General features: G+C 41.6%; 1 long non-coding RNA gene across 23 annotated transcripts in view; it reads left to right on the top strand.

Annotated features, from left to right (window-relative positions):
* Window positions 1-3,618: 3,618 nt before the first annotated feature.
* LOC128851851 (uncharacterized) overlaps window positions 3,619-22,419 on the top strand; it is a 352,018-nt gene continuing 333,217 nt past the window's right edge. For 11 of the 23 annotated variants that reach the window (XR_008449361.1, XR_008449365.1, XR_008449364.1 and 8 more), the window contains exons 1-7: window positions 3,620-7,066; window positions 7,606-7,715; window positions 14,100-14,212; window positions 15,598-15,772; window positions 16,084-16,221; window positions 16,685-19,070; window positions 20,864-21,366. This is a non-coding gene — a long non-coding RNA (uncharacterized LOC128851851). Of the gene's footprint in view, window positions 7,067-7,605; window positions 7,716-14,099; window positions 14,261-15,597; window positions 15,773-16,083; window positions 16,222-16,684; window positions 19,071-20,863; window positions 21,367-22,419 lie in introns of all 23 variants that reach the window. The other 12 variants (XR_008449357.1, XR_008449363.1, XR_008449367.1 and 9 more) reach the window with 6 other exon arrangements.

Below are 22,419 nucleotides of genomic sequence, written 5' to 3' on the forward strand. Positions count from 1 at the left end.
AAGGGTCTTTGATCACTGCTGCGTCAGTCCCACTGTACCTCTGACCGCTGTGTGTTTGTGAGCCGTACTGCTTCCCTCTAGGTTACGGAGCTGGACGGATGTCGTGCTAGGGTGCAGGAGGGAGGCTGTGAGTGCCACATCGTTCTGCTTTCCAGTCCCAAATGTCAGAGTCTAATAGGGCAGAGCTGACTTGCAGGAAAAGTCTTGGGATACATGCAGGTCCAAAGTGGAATACGTGCTGACAGACAGTCTCAAAAGCCTGTGCTTGCTGTAGCAGCCGCCTGTCCTCTTTAGTCTGTGTAGGGCTAAACTTGGATGTGTGCATCGGTAACGATACCTGGGCTTATAGATCCGAGTTGTTCAACGACATTATTACTAGCGGAAAGATGTGGTTTTCCAGTAAAGCTACGTCATGTCCTATCAAGGCAGTATCTAATATTCATTGCAGATGGTGTATTACAGAAATAAATGTTCTCATATTTATTCTGTAACTTGACAAATATTGAACAATTGCCGTTAAAGCGAAGTTCAGGTCCATGCATCTGACTAACTGAGGGAAACTGTTACAGCGTAGTTGCCACTAACAAAGACTCTTTTTAGCAATTTTTTTTTATTGATGGATTTACCATTTTGTGATGAAATGACTTTATGCCCAGGAATATTTCTAAAACCCGTTTCTGGTGAGAAATCAGAAAAATGATGTTCATCTTGCACACCACTACTTTGGACATCTTTGTCTGGAGAAAAAGAAATCTAGCATATATAAGTTAAAAGAAAAGGAGATGAAACAATCTAAGCTAGAAAGAGAAGAGCACAAGTTTATTTTATTTCCTTGGTTGTGTAGGAGTCTTGTTAACCAGTATGTAACGCATAGTCATGTAATAAAACATACGAGACGTTAAAAGGCAAAAACCCAGTTCACAGATGTTGTAACGTTATGAGATAATTTTAGGGAGTGAATGGGGTGAAAAGGCTGGATTTGTTAGAGAGGAAAATACCTATGGAGGCCTTTTCTGTGAGCAATACCATGACTTCATTACCATGTCAATTCTGGGAAAAGGCTCTGATTTAACACAGCAGTTGGCTGGATCCATATGGAGCTGATGAACCTCTGAATGAATAGTGAATGGAAAAACTGCTGGAATCTGCCTTCAGCTTTGTTCCCAGGATGACCAATGTAAAAGGCCTAAGAGCAATACTGCACAGATGGTGTAAAGAGGTAAGAAATCTGCAGGGTTTAGTTTACTTTTTCTTATCCTACACTGTTTGGAGTTTTTTTTTTTTTAACCATATTTGAATTTCTCCAAATTGATTTGCTTAAATGTCTTTATTCACGAAAAAATGTAAAAGAAAAAAAAGCTTTCGGGAAATGAAATGAAATGAAATCAAAAAACATATGTAGCAGTAAACATTTACATAAAAATGCAATTTAAAATGTTGAATTTTGTACGGTATAGAAGTAATTGAAAGCATAATTATGAAATCCTGAAAAAAAAAAAGCTAGTTAAAAGTTTAACAAAGAACTTTGGAATTACTTCTTCAATTCACCCTATGTTGTGGGAATATGCAGATGTTCACATTTACACAGTCATGTATGTCCACTAGGGTTACATGCTTTTATAGTCTGAAGCATCATCACAAGTGCCAATACAGTAAATCAAAAGACTCTCTGGCATTATCTAGTTTCCTTTCTGGCTTTAAAAGTTAGAACAGATGTCACAAGAGAGGACAAAATGGATTTTACCCACCGAGAGGAGCTTTTCTTGCCATCATTAATAGGAGGCTCCTTGAAATGCTAATGTACACAGTTTGTGTTGCCGGGTTTGCATAGAGATGGTGGGAAACAGCTCTGATCCCAACAAAACCTTTTGTTATTAATCAAGAAAATCTGCTCTTCTGAAACAGCAAAGCGCTGAAATGGTGTGGCTACTTGCAATGCAGCAATCTCTATAGCAATCTCCAGTGAACAAAAATGTAATAAAAACTGTTCAGCAGTTCTACCAGATATGGCACATGTAGCAATTTATTTGCAGTGCTTTGCATACACCTTCCACTTGCCTTTGTCATTTCAGCACGGGTATTTACAGTGGAAAGATTACACCATTTCTATATTTTTTCTGAATCTCCCCTCTTTAAAATCTTGTCTCATTTCATAGCAAATCGAAAAAGCAAGCTCGGGGCAGAAAGAACTTTGAAAAGCAAGCATTTCTTCTTGAAAAAAATCTATCACAGAGCATGAGTTTCTGTTTGATTTGATGTTAATACCATGTAAGATGGTTTTGCTTCGTTAGAACGTAGGATTATGAGATCTTGTGAGCCCTTTGAGAGTACAAATATACTCTGCAATATTAGGACTAGCATGTGCCTCTCATTGTAAATGGGACTTGGTAATTTGTGGTGGTCTTTAAGAGAGGAGGGTTGGACCCTGACGTTGCTTTGTGACATATGACCTCTTGTTTTTAAGAAATACCGATGCAATTAAATCACAGAGTACTGACTGCTGTCAGACATTCATTGCCTTGTATAGGATGCCTCAGCAGAAGCCTTCTTTCCCAGAAGTATTCGGAGTATGAATTAAAGCCAAAAATTCAAGGAAAGCCTGAATTAAAATGTGAATTCTTTCCCTGGTATTACTCATCACTGAAATCTCTGGCCCAGTCTCTGATCACAGCTACACTAAATTCCCTATCAGTTTTTTGTACACCATTTCCACAACACATTAACGCGTCCTTTCACCAATTCATTGTGCTGAGACTTCAATATATGGGCACGAGAGAATGAGTTAGGGATGAAGCATTAGCTCATAGTTTAAGCCTCTTTTAATTTCCTTGCCTTTGTGGATCTAAAGCAGATACTTAACATTTTGCATTGCCGTAGATTATTGTACTTTAATTCCTATCGTGATTTTTTTTTAATGATGCTAATAAGCAGGGAGTAAAAATAAATAAAAATAACTTGTTATAATTCATGCAGGACGTTTGAGATGACCATCGTATTGTTACAGGATAATAGAGTAATAGTATATAGATAAAAGAGTAATAGTAAATTTTAACAGGGGAATGTTTATTTGTTCATAGCTTTGTCTGATACAAGTTTGGTAAAGCCAATAGGAAAGAGGGGAGTGGGATAAGAGGAGATGGGGATCTTATGTGAAAAAAACCCGAGTGAAATGTCATTGATTCCACCACTGAGGAGCTGTTTCGGTAGCAGATAATAGTGTAAAGGCAAGCAGGGAAAACCCAAAGCTATAAGGACAACTTTGAAGTCAGAAGTTCCTTTAGCATCGCAAGAGGCCTGGAGACGACGTGACCAAGGGTATCTCTAGATACTTCCTGCAGAAGGGTTATCTGTCCTCGAAGTTTCAATGTGTAGAATTTTCCCCAGTCTCCATTTTCCTGTCAGCTTTACAGTCAAACTTCTCGTTTTGTGAAAACTGCATTTCAGAGGGTTCTGGAGTGCCTTTCCCCCTGTGCTAAAGGATCTCCATCGACTCTGCTGCTGAACACAAGACTTTGCTGCTCCTGTGAGCTCAGCCAGATTAACTGGTGTTAACTCCCGGTTTGCAAGGGGGGGGGGTACTGTTCGTCCCAAATAACAAGCAACAACAACAAAAAATCCTACCAGGCGTGCTTAGTGGGACCTGCTAAGGCTTTTATCAGAGACTAATGACTTTGACCTTACTGTCCGATCCCTCAGCGCAGAGGTAAGGATGAAGACTGTTCTTGGGAAAAGTCACGATTGGGAGGGCTGCACTATCCTGTGTCAACAAACTACCCCACGAACCTTGTGTCTGAGTAGCACTGACAAAGTAAAGCCATGGAGCGCAAACATATTTAAGGCATATTGTCCTACATAAGAGTTTTGTCTACCTACAGTGTTTCAGTGGTGTGCCAAAAAAGGCAATTTTTCGCAAGTACTATACTTAAAATTGCTTCAAAACTTTGCAGAAGCTCAAATGTAGAGATTTCAACCAGACAGGAAACCTACAGTTTAGCTTGTTTAGCTAAATTATGAGCTAAACTGATATATCAGTAGCTTGAAATACATCCACGAAGGTGTTTTCAGATAAACTGTTTTCTAAACCAGTATAAATTCTTTGCACGGACACAATCTGAGGATTTTCACCAAGGATTAAGTGTTAACCGACTACTTCCCTGTACAATCTGTGCCAAATTTTGTTCTCACTTCCTCTGGTCCTGAGTAACTTCACTGCATTTGAAGTGGTTATCCTAAATTTGATTCAGCATAACAGACCAAAATTTAGCTTTAAGCGTCTCATGGAGGAGCATTGTCTTCTGTTGGTGTGTTTATAGATTTTTTTGGCTGACAATCCGGAATGAATGAGCAGCCCAGTTCAGGTGTGAGCTCCTTCCCTACCCTGCCTTGTAGATAAATCTCCTTGTCGCAGTTTCTGTATACCTGAAAAGTGGGTGTGAGTTGGTAGAAAATGAGATCTTCTTCACTTCTTCCTTTGGTAACATTTTGTGGCCTGTTTAAACAGGCAAGGTGCAAGAAATCAAGTCCCATTTCACGCATGGGAATTGCTGTTTCTGGCAGTAAGTGTTTATAAGACCAAATTCCTTTTTGTGGAGTAAAAATAATACTTTCAAAAGTCAGGCTGTATATGTAAATTATTTAGGGATAGATCTTCAGTGAGGTTTCTAGAATGAAGCAAGTATTTATGATATGAGAGCCTTCAAGCTTTGGAGAACCATATATGGTCAAGCGGCAAAGAGGGTCAGACTTTTTGTGTATTTAAATGTCTCCGAATTACTTTGAGTCTTGCATAATTTCTGCTTTCTCTATGTCTTTTTCATTAAACTTCTGTAGTCAGGTAGCACCCTGCAAGCTGCGTTGAATCCGACACCTAAGATAGCCTTATAAACCCTGCGGACATTAAACTACTGGAAAACAGATTGGGTTGGTAAAAATAAGTGTGCATGTTCTCACAGAACCTGAGAAAATCACACCTTCACTTTGTTAAAAAAAATCTGTTTGTGCCACTCCAGTAATCACTCCATAACTGGTGGGAGAGCAAAACATATGTCTCAGAAGTGGTGGAATATAAAAGCCTCTACCTCTAATCCTATTTTCTTTAAGAGAAAAAAAAAAGCAACAAACCCCCCAACCTTTCCAGTATGTCATCTGTAAAATCGGTGCCAAGGGTGTTCTGCTTAAAAATCACGAATGAAATGTAAATTGCTCATGAAAGCAAAATGAAACAGAGGTTTGGGTTTTTTTTAATGAGGTGTGTAATGGAGTAGGATCGTGCACTGAAATGATTGCTTGAAGTAGGAACAGAGGATATAAAGAGGAGTCCAATCCTGGCCTCCTTCCTCAGGCAAAGTCTTCACGTGTAGACGATTTGTATGAACAGCCTTAGCTTTCCTGCGTCGATGTGCTGAACAAGCCCCGGTCTGGAAAGGGGGAACCCTTGGAAAATTGAGGTCTGGGGCTCCTCCCTGGCACTGGAGGTTCGTAGCGTGTGTCTGAGAAGCGAAGGCTCTTCTCTGTTGGGGTCCAGTGAGGTGTCCTGGTTAGAGCAGTGACCCCTGCACCTGCCTTCTTGTGGAAGAAAACATTACCGCAGGAGGATAAATGCAGTGTATTTTAGAGCTGGTTTTACTCTGCTATTTGAATGTAGAAGGCTGCAGCAGCTGTCACGACACTAAAGCTGCTATTCCCGAAGCATTTCAGTATCTCCTCTGCCAAGTGGCACCTATCCTGGCCTGCCCCCTGCTCTCAAGGGTACGGGATGGTCTAGAATTTGTGACCTCGGAGAGGTGATTCATTTAATTGATGTGGATATTAATTTCCATTATTCCTTTCTAATTTTTCTATGAAAGTTTTAAATTCAATTCCTTGTTATCGGTTTGTTGACACAAATTTGTTCTGCCTTCTGTCCCTTTCTTAGGAAGAAACCTTTTGTGCTCCACGTCGATGGTGGTTTGAATGGGAATTCGGCTGTGTCAGGGCAGCAAGAGGAGAGTTATAAATGCTAAGGCTTTTTGTAGTGATTTCTGTGAAACTCCTTGTTTAATACTTTAGCGGTTTCATTAGCGAGTGGGGTCCTGGAGAAGTAAAGCAGTACCAACAGGTGTGTTGTGGGTGGCTTTGGGGGCCCTGCTGCGGGTACTGAATCCGATGTGCCTGCCGTCCCCAAAGCATTTCTTGGTTTGTTATTTCTGAGGGCTGAAATCACCTCTGCTCAAATTTACCTTTCGGACTCTGCACTAGTGTGGTAAATATTGGGTAACAGGATATTTACAGAGGGATCATTTGCATAGAGAATGCACGGGACCTGAACGTTGATCTGTGAGAGAGAGGAGGTGAAAAGAAACAGGCTTCTCTTCTTCCAGGGGGCTGAGTGGTGAAATGGTCAGAACCTTGAACGCTTTAATGTGTGGCAAGGCTGCTGCTTGAAATAAACGCTCAGAAGAAATCTCAGTCTAATGCTACGAGCATAAAGAGGAGATGATGGCAATTTAGAACGTAATCAGCAGAACAAACGTATCCCACTTTAAAGCTGTTGAAATCAGCGTGGTGACAGGTTGTGCCTTGGGAGACCTTGGTCTGGCAGTGTCCAAATTAAATGCGAAAATACAAACTAACTACTGACATTAGACACAGGGGGTCTCGGGAAGGTTGTTTTTGTCAGGATTCAGTTGCTCTTTCATCTTCCATACAAACCCCATCTCCTTCCTTCTCCCATGTTGCTAATCAGTGAGGTCAGGGGACGGGGGTCCAGCCAGAGCTGTGCTAAGCACCAGGGCTGCTCGGGGATCAGCAGGTTCCCCAAATTGCACCCTTTGTGCCCTGCTGTGACCTCATCCTTCTGCCGGTTTCACGTAGGTTAACGCCAGGGCTGTACATCTCCTCTGGAAGGCAGCACCTCCGGCAGTGTCTTGTCCGTGGCGCTGGGCGGCTTCAGGTGTGACTCGGATGGATCAATGCCACCGAAGGGGTGACCTGCACTGTGACGCACGCCGCTCGCTTTTTACTTCTGTTCCAGCCACAGACCTCACTTCTCTGGTACAGGCTGACAAACAGTCCAAGGATTAAAAAAGTACTTAACTTTAAAATCGTTCTCAGCTATATAAAGCTCTTTCAATTGATACAGGGCACATAGCTTTGATAACTTCTATTGCACAGTGAGTGTTAATGGATGTATATTATGTGGAAATGAAAGCATGCGCGTTATTGTGTGTATTCGTCATTTCTAGGGAGTTGTTTGTTCAGGTAAATAATGTTTTGCTAACAGTACTCAGCTACACTTATCCTTTATTAGTAAAAGTAATACTTGCTGTGGTATGATTTCTTAGAATCGAGCCAAAATAGCAGCAAAAAGAGTAGGTAGAATAGATGTTGTCACGAGGATTATAGCATTTACATTCTGGTGATGATTATATAATCTAGATGCCGAATCAGATTGTATTATACAAGTCTAACTTAAGAAAATATTGTACCTGGTTCTATGTGCCATTATTTTAAAGCAGACCTGGATGAAAAATGCTGGCTTTTTTTGCTTTTGAATAGCTGTTATACAACCTTGTGCTCTCGTCTTTTCTGCTTCTTTCATTTCACTTTGCCTTTGTTCTTAATTAGAACACGAGAAATAAATCGCCAGTTTCTGCACACCTTGCATATGAAGAGGACCGATTCCATATTTATCAGAGCACCAAACAGCCCTTCTTCCACCTCTCCCTCCTTTTCAGGTAAATTCTACTTGCAGTTCATTTCTGTTTAACCTTGATGGTTTACAGTACCCTGGAAATACTCATCAAATGCGAGTGACTAACTTAAAAAGAAAAAAAAAAAGTAAAGCAGAGTGGTTTATCTTGCTGTGTTTTTAAATCTGACCTTTATTGTTTAAGTTGCATTTGAAAAAAAAAAAGTGTCAAGTTGTTGGAAGATGAGTGCACTCCATCGTGCTGCACTCAAGGCACTGAGAAGCTCCCACTGAGGCAGTAGCACCAGCCAGTGTTTACAGCGCTACATTTAAATGCATATTGGAAAAACAGCGATAACAAAAAGAATTTTCTCTGTTTAACGTCGCTATCGTTAAGAAAGTACAATTGCACCAAACGCCAGGGTTTATTTTCAACAGCGACCTAGTTGGCCAGTGGTTGTGATGAATCACGTTGTGGCTTGAGAACGGGAATTCGCTCGGGCTGTGCGCTCATACTCCCGGGTCCCTCCAGGCACGCGAGTCCGAGCGAGAGAGGGGCTGTGGAGGGATGCAGCTACCTGCTCTGTCTCACCTCTTCTGTGCTTCCTCTGACTCATGCTGTTGTTTGGAGGTGCGTTTCCTCTCTGCTTCCCACCTAGGATGTGTTCAGAAGTTGAAACATCCATAGGTTCGTTTTTCTTTGCTTCAGGCTTCTTGGCGAAGGCAGGGATCGTTTCAAGCCCAGGACCACAGCCGCATACTGGGCTTGCAGTCAAAGCAAGTCAGGCCTGCAACAGCGGCGGTGGTACTGGAAAAAGAGCTTATTTTGCTAGGGTAGAGGGAAAAACAGAAACAAGAGGTTCTCAAATAATTAAAGAAAGCTTTGTGTGCATGAAAACCTGGCGCTTTTCTAAAATACATACTGAGTCAACTGGAAACCAAGTTACTGTTGTCTAGAGCTATTTGAATGACATTTGTGAATAGTTTTTTTTTCCATTAATTGTTGAATAAATGGCTCGGAAACACATTTGCCCCTCTTTGACAAGCTTTATGTATGGTTGAATACTCTTCTCCAAATAAATTATTCATAAATTTTTAGTAATTAGGGAATAATTTATTCAAAATATTTTTCTGTTATTCAGTCTCCATCCCGTGGACTGTGGGCAGAACTCTGACTCTGCTAGAGTTAGTGAAAACACTCTGAATGATTTGACTGATGCCAGGACTTCACCCAACTTTGGTTTAAATATTAGTAAACTTGCCTGTGAATTTGTCAACGTGAAGAAAAAAATGAGCAGGAATTAATTCAGCTTTTATTAAGCTAATTCATCTAAGTTATAATTTGAATCTGGATATGTGAATGCACAATTCAGTTGCTTTTTTTAGCTTTCCACAACATGATATTTCCTGCCATCTGAAGTCCCAGTTTATGATGAGTAAAATCCTACGACGATTGTTGAAGAGGGCTCAGGTCCTGGCTACTTTCCAGTTCTGAGGATTATTAAAGCTATTCAGGAATACACCAGGTTTTGCCTTTTTTTTTTTTTTTTTTAAATGGCAGCAATCTTTGGAAGTGTTCAGAGCTTGGGCTGTGTTTAACTCCTCTCTCCATTGACCAGATAAAAATGGTTTGGATGTTTTCAAAATTCTGGGGACAAGTGTCATTTTTTAAATTGAGAATTTCTTTGCGATTTACAACCAGTTCTGGTAATTATAATATGCCAGCCCTAATTCTCCCTGGAAATATGACGTGAGTCTTCACTTCCTGTCTTAAATTTGTATTGTATAACTCCATGCAATTAAGGCACGGCTGGCATTGTGCCATTGTTCGTGGGTGAAATGATTCCTATGTAAATACATCATTTTGTACCATTAATTGGCAAATGGTATAGAGTGCTTTGGGATCCATCTGGAGAAAAAGTTACTGCATGCGCGTATGGTCATTATCACTGCCTTATCTCATTCCTTTAAGATACACAACTGCTTTGTCATTTGCTGAGCTCCAAGAGGGTGCTTGGTCCCATCCAGACAGGGCAGGAACGCTTCTGCCCCACGGAGCCTCCAGTAGGCTGGGGGAGACAGCAGCGGTGTGAAATACACGGGGCGCATATTCACCGTTCTTATTAATGTAAAGATCTCTCTGTAGCGTTACATTACGATGCTTTGTGGGAGAAATGTGCTGCGAGTGAGTGACAAATGAGGAGAAAGGTAACTTGGTAAAGAACAAAAGAGAGAGCAAAGCCTAGACAAGGAGGGCAGGAGGATGAGAATGGGAGGAGGATTCATGTGGGGCATTTTAGAGAGAGCTTGGAAGGAGGGAGGAGAGGCTGGGAAACTTGTGCTGTTTGGCAGATACGATAGAGGGAAGGGAGTAGTCAAGGCAGATAAGCAGGTACAGAACAAAGCAGCACAGTGGTTTTAGCACGGTGATTTGTGTGGGGAAATGTGGGTTGCATAATTGGGGAAAACACGATTACTGATGTCTGGGGATGGAGAAAAGATGAAGAGGTGAAGATAAGTCAGGGAAGAATAAAACTGCGTAAGGTGTAGTTTCAAGAGTCCGTGTAATACAGGAGATCAGATATCTTGTTTTCAGAAAAGAGAGCTGTTCAAGATAAAGGAAATTCAGAGGTTGATGCTGTGATATTGTAGGAACAGGTGATGTGGAATTTCACTGAAAGGGGAAGAAGAACTGAGATAAAAAGCTGGTTTTGGATGGGGGTAACTGCAAATGTGGCAGCCATTTCAGGAGCTGCCAATTCTTTAATTAACTGATTTATTAGCTGGCTTTAAGCTCAGTCAGACCTTTCTCTAAAGCTGGAGGATTCAATGAGGCCTTTTCCTCAGAAGTAAAGTAGGAAAAATCTCCTACTGAAATTTTCTTGTTTAAATTTTTTGGATGGAAAATAATAATTTGTTGTTCAAAGATGTTGCTAAAATTAATGGTAGGGGTTTTATGTATCAGATCGTTTTGCGCTAATTCAGTACAACAGTGCCTACCTAATAACGATCAATAGTAAATGATTTCCTGCTTAAATATCAATTGAAAATCAGTGATTTCCTGCTTCCAGCTGCACTTACTGTCAGTCGCTGCACATGGCACCGCTCGACACGAGTGATTTGTCTGTTGATCACTTTACACATACACGCACGAACCTGTGAGATGTTGTTTACATTGAATTGTGCGTCACTGGTTTCAGTGAATCCAAAGGAATATGCCATTCCGCTAGAGTGGACATCTCCGGACCTGGCCCATGACTTATTGGATCAATGATTTGACCAATCTTGAAAGTTGTTTTTTTTAACCCCTTAGTAGATGAATTAAGTGTATGAAACTCAAATCTGCTCTAATGATTTCATTCCGTGCTTGAGGAATCTCAAGCCTCTTACTGGAAAAGCTGACTGTGGCAGAGACGCTGGTGAACTGAAGGCTTAGAAGTGTTTTTCACAACTGCTCTTTCTTGTGACGCTGTATTATTTTGCTTCCAGTCCATTTCTTTTTGTAGAAGATGAACCAAAATGGTTGACAAAATCATAGGCACAAAGCGTACGTGAGGTGGCATTCTGGGCTGGAAAACCATCTTGCGGTGCTGCGTAGTACATCATCCCTCTTTCCATATGTCTTTGCTTACTAGTGAGGACGAGTAGGTGTTGAAGTAGGAGGCACTACCTGAATCATCTGAGTCAGAATCAAATTGCTTGGATCGGCAGTCGCCCATCGTCCTGCCTGCAGGTGGACAGGTACCCTGCTTCTGAAGTGCTCGGGTGGCTGTGCAATACAAATGGATTTCTTTTGTCTGGCTTTGTTTTCACTTTCAGAACTCCCTCTCGTAGATGATTACAGCCCTTGGAGGAGATCTCTTTGTTAGTCTCAGGCGAGACAGCTGCTTTGGCTTGAGCTGGTAATAGTGCCGTTTGGGGGCTGAGACGCTGGGTGAATTTGCAGTGTGGTTGTGTACGTCCTCTTCAGTCACCGGCGTTGTGTGTTTAACTTCTCAATATGTTCCATCTGTGGTAGCTAACGTGGGTATGGAATTTATGACTGCAAAGACTGTAACATACCACAATACAGGAGTGCCTCTTGAGCTGAAATGATGTTTTTAATCAGTACGTTAAATGTTGTGGTTGATTGACAGATGGCTTTTTCTGTTTTTCTGGAATGAATGTACTCTAACTTAATTGTAACAAGGATATCGCGTCTTGTATAACACCTTTCATGCTAGCGAGTACTACAGAATTTTAAAATCCACGTGTAAGGAACACTTCATGCACCATGGAAATGCAGCCACCTTGGGTGAAATGCAGGGAATTTAGGTAGAGAGAATGTAATTACCCGTGCTGGAATTTGGCCAGCACGCTGAGATTAAAACCCCTAATCTTACAAAGAGTACCATGGGATCTCTAATGACCACAAATGGTCAGGTCACAATTTCATGTCTCTGCCTATAATGCTTTACTACAACAAGGGTATTTTCAATCGTACAGTGCATTCATTATGGTTATACAGCTAATTTTATTCTCGTTGTAATTTCCAATAATAAAGTTACGAAAGTGCCACTAAAGTGTACGAACAAAACGGTGTGGCGTGGTATTATGTTAAATACATTTGGAGGGCATGTTCTGCTCTCATTTATATTGGTATCTTTCTTTGAAGCCAATGGAATTCCTCCAGATCTGTGCTGGAATAACTGACAACAGAAGTTGTCTTTCCAAGAGAGTATTTTTTATGCACATACATTGTAGATATGTTTGAAAAGTTAAATATTTGTATTCTGTCCAAATATGAGAGAGTCTTTCTTCTTTTATTTTTAAAACCATAAAATTGTTAACAGACCCATGAAAAAAAGAATGTTATGGCTCTGTGTCTGTTGGTTAACCTTCACCACAAAAATTGATCTGTGGGAATTTCTCACAGTGTAACATACTGTATCCAATTCCATAGTTATTACTGTAAACCTATTAGTGCCACCTGGGTTTGCATATCCGCAGCGCTGTCCAAGTGAAGACAGATTAGCTCTATCACATGTTATGCCAGAGGGACAGACTCACGAGGAGTCTGCCCTCGGGGAGAGAAGAAAAGGGCTCAGACCTTTAATGAGAATACAGTGCTTTATAATAGCATTTGGTGGCCTAGAGATTTTCTGTCAACTCATTTCAAATTAAATTGGCAGCCTTGCAATGTTCAGCCCATATGAGTTTTTGTGCAGCGTATATTGTTAATGTTAAACCAATTCTCACAAAAGATCAACAGAACATACAGAGGTGATGTTTGCTTCGGTCCCTCTTTTTAAATTCTGGGCCTTTAGAAGCTACTGAAAAATGCTTTTTTTGTTTTCCGGAGCAAAATTTAACTTTGAGTTGAATTATTAATCTGTAAATTTAGAAAATGTATTTGTGAAATTATTTGTAAATAGTTACAGTTTTCTGTGTGGTGTATTAATGAAATTAGCACCAGCCTAGGAGTGAACCCAGTGACTTTGTTAGCAGTTAGTTTGACTCCACTCCCACTCTCCCAGGCTGACTCCCACTGAAAGGGTACAGAATTTGCCCCCGAGAATTGCATTTATTTTTGATACTTCCAGGACTTTCCTTTTTTAAAATGTAACATTTATGTGATATTTTAGTCCTTCTAGTGTCTGAAACTTTAAAAAGCAGATGATACTTGAAGATAAGTCGCTATCATTGCACAGGAAGTTTTTTTTCCTTAAGGTTTTCCCACATTTTTCATTCAAGGCTCAGCCTGAAAAAAACACATTGATGTCCTCATTCTCTGAGTATAGATGGGCTATTTTGGGGAAGACTGGGGCCCACGTCCTCCAAAGCAGGCGAGTACCATACTCGATGGAATTCAAAAGGAACCGGGCAGCTGGATAGCCAGAAGGGTCCCAGTTTGCAATTCCAATTGTGCAAAGTCTTAAGAATACCTGCAGGATTTTGAAAGTTCATAAGCTCTGTTACATTTAATGATGAAGGAGTTATGCAATTTCTAAGCGTTGAGCATTAGCTGTATTATTAGATGAAAGTTTGCTTTGTAGCTGAGCAGTAGGTTTTGTAGAGAGGAAATTCTAACGCACTGGAATGAGGGAAGAAAGGGGCCGTTGCTGTGTTTTGGAGCTACAGGTTATCTCAGTCCGTTAGCATACTGTTGGTAGATGAATAAGATTAGCCATGAATTAATAAAAGGGGTTTCTGCTTTTATTAATGTGTATGTATTTTCCACATTTTCTTCCATCCCGTGTTGGGGGTACACACATTTGTAACTCTGGCATGAGTGATTACTTTTGTCAGAAATACCTGAGTGAAACTGAAGCATCACAGTCACGAAACAAGTTTGCATTTCCCTTTTTATTTAATCCTTGTTTTGGGATGCAGTCCAATACTGTGATTTCATAATATCCCCTACCCTGTGTGTTCTGTTTTGTAATTGAAGGAAAAGTGATGACAGAAAATCTTCCTAATGTGATCGCATTCTTATACCTAACTATGAAAAGAAAAACCGAAGTCTCGCTTCTACAAATTAGAGGAGCAGGCCCGCTGCATTCGGTAAGAGATTTGCACTGCCAGAGCAAGCATGACTCCATCCTCTGTGGTGTAAGCTGATTTTTTTTCCTATCTGCTAAATGTGTAGTTTTACGTCAGTGCACATTCCCTGGGCAGAATTCAGATCAATTTTCTTAATTTGCAACACTGGACCAAATTCATCTGTGCTGCAATTCCATTGACCTCTCTGGAGTTACTAAATAATTGGATTTGACCTAATACACTTTTCACTGAGTGCTGTCTTGCTTTTCAGGGAGGTTAACACAATAACCATTTTCTATTTCTGCACTCAAACACAAGCATCCTTTCTTTTTTTTTTTTTTTTTTCCCTTTTAATTCTTGCTAGAGAAAGGAGAGAAGGCAAAATGCTGTTGTAAATAGTGCTAAAGAACTAAAGGGTACCCACAATTGCCTTGAAACCTCGCTGCATTGGTTCATGTTGAAACCAATAGTAAAATTCCTAGTGACGTTAGGATGGCAGGAATTTTGCCGCTGTTACACCTGGTTATTTCCATAGTCGACTCCTGTAATAGTGGGCTTCACATCACGTAAAAGCGATACCCTCAAGGGTCCCGTTTCTTTCCACTGTCAGTAGAGGACTCTTACGTGCTTAACTCCGATAGTTCCAAAATAGCTACAAATAGAGGGGGAAAAAAAGCCCAAGTCAAACATTGAAGTACCTTGCCACCATCTCTAGTGATGCCTTTGAAGTTCAAAAGCTAGGAGTCAAATTCTTGGTGTGCCTTGAACAAGCTGTGTCTGATACGGGGAGGCGGATAAACCCAGGAGTCTCTCTGCGGCTCCGTGAGCTGCCTTAAGCTGAATGGTTTGGCCTGAACTCATCTGCCACGGTTTTATGTGGCGAATCTCAGTGACAGAAATAAGAGGATGCGTGAGCCTTTTCTGTGGAGGTCTTGATCTTGAGTATGTGCCATGATTACGTGGCTTGATCTCAAAATGATGATGTGTGCATTAAGGTTTATTATATGTAGGCAACACCGGGGTTACATAAAATGCTCACATGCAAAGAGGTTTTTGTTTGTGTGTAAATATTTGCAGGTCTGGGGCTTTAAGCAACAAATTCATGCTGGATGTGTTAGTAAATGTAAGCCTTTGTATTTTGAGAAAGAATTCACGTAGGGGGACATTATATTGAACAGGATTTTAAGATCCTAATTTGAAATATATTTCTATATGCCAGAATCAAATATATTTAATAGATCGTATGAGCTGCAGTCAATTGATTTGATTGGTTATTATTAAGAGTTGAGATACTGGGGCTAATTCTGTGCTTTCCTAAAGCTCGTGTGGTCTGACTTAAAGCATGTAAGATGCATATGAGGTGTTATTTCCATTTTATAAACATCAATGTTTTTTCCTCACTACAGGAAGGACATTGTGGTCCCGGAGCACATCAAGAGAAGGGAAACAGCTGATGAAGGGGCTGGAAAACAAGGCTTACAAGGAGCGCCTGAGGAAACTGTGGTCATTTGGCCTGGAGAGGAGGAGCTGAGGGGAGACCTTATCCCTCTCTACAACTGTCTGAAAGGAGGCTGCAGAGAGGTGGGTGCTGGTCTCTTCTCCCAAGTGACAGGTGGTAGGACGAGAGGGAATGGCCTCAAGCCATGCCAGGGCAGGTTCAGATTGGACATTAGGAAAAACTTCTTCACTGAACGGGTTCTCAGGCTTTGGGGGTTTAAAAGACAGGTAGATGAGGTGCTGAGGAATATGATTTAGTAGCGGGCAGGTACGGTTGGTCTGGATGACCTCGAAGGTCTTTCCCAGCCCTGCGATTCTATGGTTCTCTGGTTCTACCTGATGAAGAACCTGGAAGGCCTCTAATAGTAATGTGCCTTTCATCTGGTGTGATCCAGGTTGTGTGTGTGCATAGGCAGGCAGTGCAGACTGAGACCGTCGCTGCTCTGGACCTGGCGCCCATGCCATGCACGTTTTCGGAAGGTACTTCAGACTGGTGCTGGTCCAGTCCTGTGGACTGAATGCCCGTAATCCAAGTGAGTACATTAGGGGTTCTTGGGCACACATCTTTCTGAGACCACCCTGCAATGTGAACCTAAGCGCAGTAAATGGGGATGGTTGAGATGTTCGACTCAGAAGGGTCTTTGTGATCCCAGCTAAGGCAGTAATATAGACGCACCCACACAGAGTGATTTGTGCATGAGAGTTGCTCACTTTAAGTGACCACTTTAAAGTCTTAATTTGCTTTTCTCGAGACTTTGTATTTAATTCTTCTGCCATCTCTGACCTGTTCAGGAAGAGCCAATGCAGGTGTGTGGTTCCTGACAGTAGGGTCCAAAGGTTTCTACCTCTCTGGCCTTGTCGCAGCAGCGTATCAGCACGAGCAGATTAGCGGTGATATGAACTGCAGCTGTGTGATCTGGATGTCCTTACTGAGTAGGCTTTGATTAGCCAGTCAGCATAGTCATGTATTCTAAATCTTTTTTTTCTCCTTGTGAGGTGTATTGGCATGCTGTGGATCACCGAACACATCCTGAACACATCACCCTTGAACAGCAAAAATATACACATTCTGCATGGATTGCAGCGAGGCTCATGGTACTTATATAGATGCAAACCAAGAAGGACCCCAACGTGGAAAATAAATTTGAGGCTGTCTCTCACCGAGTACTGCAACTAAAAAAAAATCCAGCATAGAAACTAGATCCAAACACATTGCTGATTATTCCTCTGCAATTCTCCTTTAAGACTTTGGATGGTCTTTAAACCATCAAACAAAAGAAATGTAATTTTACAGAGTGACTTGTCTGGGAGTAGAATGAGATGGAACATCTGTCCTTCTGAACTGTTGGAATTGCTTGGCTGAAGCAAATGCAAGATGAAAAAAATGGAGATAAAAAGACATTTTAAAAAAATAGGACTTGTTAATCTTTTCTCTAAAACACATACTAAACTTTTCAAGTGAAATTTACTCATACTATTTCCTGCTATTTTATACTACTACATCTTCCCACATAACAGCCGAGTTAAAAAAGGAAAAAAGTAAAACTGGTTTCATTACTGAGATAACAGCATATGCCAGGACAATTGAAAAAACCTGATCCACAAAATATAGTTTTATTTTCTGAAATGATGTCAAGGAAAACACTTAATGACCTAGACTCTTGTATCATACCATCAGCATCTTAGCTAATTATTATAAAGATCCTTATTTTGTTCCAAGCTGGTGTTCTAGAAAACATAACAGAAAAACCCAACCATTAAGCCTTCCATGCCAGAAAGCGCTTTCAGACTAGTAAAAGGTAACATTGTCTTTTTAAAATGTTTTCAGCAGCCAGTAATCTATTTTCATGGTGTTCTGTAAACCCTATTATCAGGGCTGCAGATTCCTACACATGACCAGTCTTCAGTAGTGAACAGAAATGGCATCTAAATCCCAAGTGACACTCTTAAGTACTTGGCAGCAGAAGGGCTCTTCTGAGGAAGATTAAGTTAATGGAAGCATTTGGGTAACATCTGCATGACTCTTCGTCCCAGCATGGCCAACTCACACTGCCGCCACACGTGACGGAGGATTTCTTCGATTATCACTTAAGAACAAAACTGGCTGAAGTTCCTTTCCAGGCGCTGGCCGGGCTGCGATGGATGGGTGAGAGCGTATCGGCAGTGTAAACACGTGCTGTCGCAAAGGCCGGGCCACGCGGGCTTTGAAGAGGACTTAATAAAAATCAGATTACTCTTTTAATGAAAAGTAAAAGAAATCGGGGGAAGATTTGTTGTTGTAGCTGCTGTTTGTTTGTCTTATTTACAGCAAGACGTACTGTCTTTTCCAGTTGAGTGCTGCCGCGGGCACACAGAGCCTCATTAATACAGGCGATTAATGCACTTGCCCTTCACCTCAGCTGACCTGGGTTTAAATCTGTTATTTTCTTACAAGTTGGAGGAGTTTATTGGCCTTTCTTTAGCCTGTAGCTGGTGCCCTTCCACCTCATAAAACCACCTCACAATTTGGCGTAAGTGCTGTTTGCTGGTGTGAAAAGACCCGAGGCTGCAGCAGCAGGGATGAGGCAGGTCCCAGCCGAGGGACAGCTGCGAGGGGTACGGGGCACCCTCCCCCAGGAGTCCTGGACTGGTCTCGCTCGGCTTTGCAGATTCCCATTTGAAATCAGGGAGATCCTTGCTTGTCTGCATAATGCAACGCTGGTTTCCATGCCTGGGTTGAACACTTACGTGGTTTCATTTTCCATTGGACTAGTATTAAAAGAAGGAAAGGGAGGAACATAAAGGAGTGAATTTACAGCAGTATTGAACACCACAATTTATATTTGTGCTGAGATTTGCTGACAGTACGGACCTGGCAGAGTGGAGTAGAAGTATTAAATTCTCTGAAAAGATTTTTGTTCTCTACTGGTTATCCCCACTCTTTCAAATCTCCTTTCCTGCAAAGTCCAACGCTGCCATTGTCAAGAGGTGATTTTCATCAACAACCACAGGGGGAACCTACAGACCAGTGCAAGCTCCATGCGAGTACCTCCTCCACTTTATTTCAAGATCCGGCTACATGGAAAATCATTGTGACTTAGTGTTCCAAAATTTGAAATAGAAGGTGACAAATTATTGCAAGTTTGAAGTGAGATCCATCCTGAGAAAGAGGAAGCTCGGAAATTATTCCTCCCTTCCTTGAAAAGAAGCATTTTAGAGGAAATTGGCATTTTCCAGGAGAAAGCCTTAGAAACTGAATTTGAAATTTGTGTAAATGAACAGAACACTCAGCATTTTGCACAATTGTACAGAAACATAAAATTTGAAGAACAGAAACCAGCCTGAAATTGAAAAAAAAAAAAACCCACTTTCATAGTTCCACAAGAATGAAACAAAAATAAAGGTAAAAACCTTGCTGTGGCTGAGCTCTGCTGTCAAGTTACCATTCAGGTCTGACTGTTAGAGAAGGTTAATTCAGATCTACCTGCTGAAATTCACTGTTTCCTTAGCTTCAAATTATAACATTACCATAAGAGAAGTCATGTAGTTATTAATGATTTCCAGAACCTTATTTCCAGAGCATATCCATTTTCTCCAAGGTCTGTATTCCTAGAATTTCCCCAGATTTTGTTTAGATAAAGGAGGAGTGTTTTTTCACTGCAATTACTTTTTCTTTAATCTCTTTCAAAGCAAAGGCATTGGCAGGCAAAGATTGGGTTTGCCTGCAGATTTCATCTTTGAATGCTGGTTTTTGTTGTAGGATGTGGTAGGCATCACTGCAGAGCAGCACACTGGTTTCAGATGTTCTTTCCTTTTTGTTACTGGTTAGTTCTTTAATAATGCTGTTGCCCTGGCAGAGCCATTTGGAAAGAGGCAGTGAGAATCAGCTTTGGGGTAGTATCAGCCAGCTTAAAGCAAAGAGTTTTCATCGGGTTAAATTAACCTGCTAGCCTTTGTAATAAGAATGGTGGGGGCAGCTACCTCTTTCAGAGGGGTGGTAGTGACCAGCCGAAGAGGGGACCGTCTGACAGTTTCTTTAACGAGCAATTGACCACTGCTTGTAAAGATTTTCCATGTTTATACTTAGAAGTTGCTCCCACTAATGACACTGTTTAATGTGTCATCAAATGGCACAGCTTCTCTGGGTGGTAGGGCTCTGGATACATCACAGGGCTGTAGGGTTTCCGATTAAATGTGCAGTGAATTAAGGAGTTTACACTTCTTGAGAATAAACAGATGAGTAGACAAAGTCTTCTTATGAACCGGTTTAGTGAAAAAAAAAGAACCCACCCAGACTGCATCAAAAGCAGATTTTAGTTTTTAAACCTTACAAAACTTGTGATCATACTGACCTATGTGCTTTAGTGACTGGACAGAAAGATAAGAAACATGGTTGTTGTTACATAAAAATGCTGAAGACCTGTCATGAATTGTCAAGATGCTCTTTTAAAAAACAACCGCCTTGTTAATCTGTCAAAAGCTACCTTGAAACTGGTGCTTTTTGGTTTCTGATGGACTATTTTCCTTGGGCCGGATCCTCAGATGCTGTGGACAGTTGCAAGCAATGGTAATTCTTCACTACTGAAGCTTTGGGTGCCCAGGAATGCGTACGTGTTTGTCTGTTTGTCTGTTTGCATATTTATTGGAGGGCTTGATTGCATGCGAAGGATCTGATGGTGGTGTGCCAAAAGGAGGAAGAAAATTCTCTTTCCGTTGAGTGCTGTCAAAATCCTGCTTTTGTATTTTGAATCATCAGGGCCCTGGCTTTTAGGCTTGCAGTTGTTAAAAGATGTCATAAATATTTCTGATAGTCTGTTAAATGCAGTCTGCTTTGATTACCAAACTTTGCTTGACTGTCGCACTCAGGGGGGTAATGATAATATTGATTTACCTACGGACAGTGTGTGGTGTATCAGCGTTATCAGGCGTGACGTTATTTTAGTAGAAACTTTACAATACAAATCTAATCTGATAGTTTTATACGGTCACTGGCTCTGGATGTTGGGAATAGGTTGCAGCTAGTGTTGTAATAGGTCTTTTTTAACACAGCACATGGCTTTTCAAAGCATTTGAGGGTGAACCCTTACTTGAGGTTTTGTTCTTACCCACGAGTGGCTGTTTTAATGATGACTTCCGATAAATTGTTTGAAATGTTTTGTAAATTTGCTGCTCTAATTTTGATATTCTTGTCTTTAGGTCACCTTTTACAGGCAGTGATCTGTGTCGTATTGTCTGAAGGGTTCTGACAACTTGCTGCTGAACAGGATTCATAGTGGCTTGGGAGCAGAAAATATCTTCTCTTACCTGCTGCCTGTTGAAAAGCGACGCTGCTCTAACCCCTTTCTTGCTGCTACTCCTACGCGAAAGGGAGAGGAAACCTTTGCTACAAGCCCTTCAGCAGAGAGTGGATCCATGGAGGACTCGGTTACATGGTGCGGTCTGGGGCCCAGTTTGACTTTGCTTCAACTTTCCAGCAGTCCCAGAACTCTTCAAAAATGTGGGTGGAGATCCTTTACAGATGCTTACTATGGTTACTCGCCATGAAAAACAGTAGGACTGGCCAACGTAGACTCCAGGTGGTGGATCAGCATTAATCATAATAGACCCCGAGGCAGAGGATTGGCAAGATACTGCGAGAAATGGCTGTACGTCCACCCCCTTGAACTCCATTTCCTCCCATGGGGGACAGGGATGTGGAGGTAAGTGGCAGTGCCTCCATCTTCTGTTTCCAACTAACATAAACCATGATCTGCTGTACGCCTGGGTCCAATTTTTTTTTTTTTTTAACTGTGATTTTTTGAAAGCTTTTATGAAAAAATGATGAAGATAGAAGCCTGTCCCTCAAATTCAGTTAGGTTTAATAGGAACAGCTTTTAAGAGGATTGCATGTTTGTCAGCACACCTAAAAGACCATCTAGGTGATGAGCCAGAAAGATCCATTTTTCTCCTCTTTTCTCTGTTCCTCACTCATCCGTTGCATGTTTTTCTGCTCATCTGAATCAGAAAGGGAAGCACTGTGGATATGGAAGAGAAGCAGGAGCATGCAATGTGTTTGCAGCATGCTCACGACAGGCCTGTTGTGTGAGATACCAGTGGTGAACCAACCAGCAAGAGAAGTTTGGGCTTGTGGTTGGGCTTGTGGCCGAGCTGGTGGAGCAGCTGCAGAAGCAGGCGGAGCTGAGGTGGCTGTGAGGAGATGGGGAAGTAGATGGGCTCTGGCTGGTGCCCATCCATCCCGCTTCCCTCAATGCAGAGTTGTGCAGGGAGCTCTTTTGCTCGGAGGAGGGTTAGGACACAAGAGGTGCCTCCACTGAACCACAGAGAGGAACAGCTACCAGAGTTGCTGAAATAGGGACTGTTAGAAGCTTGTGAGAGCCTGTTGCACGTCTGGAGGATTTCTGCACCCCATCCTCTCTTGCTGCAGCTCTGGCTCTCTTTTTTCTGCGTCTTCCCGTTTCCCACAGTCTTTTCACTTCGTGTTGGCTCCATGTCCACCCTGTTTTATATTCAGCTCTCCTGGCCTATTTGTCCTTATATCTTTGCCCATCAGTTTCTTGCTTCTTCCACACACTCCACTTTATCTAAACCCTGAAAAAAGCATGAATGAACCTCTTCTGAAGTTGTTTCTATCACTCGGTTTGCTGGTTGTGTTACTGCCTTTCCTCCATCCCTTTTTGTTTTGGCTGCGAGAGCTCCAGGCAGGGCCTGACTGCAGCTCTGTGTGTTCAGAGCCTGGTAAGGCTGGAGGCGCT

The sequence above is a fragment of the Cuculus canorus genome, chromosome 3 (genome assembly GCF_017976375.1).
Source record: "Cuculus canorus isolate bCucCan1 chromosome 3, bCucCan1.pri, whole genome shotgun sequence".
In the NCBI taxonomy this organism is placed as follows: domain Eukaryota; kingdom Metazoa; phylum Chordata; class Aves; order Cuculiformes; family Cuculidae; genus Cuculus; species Cuculus canorus.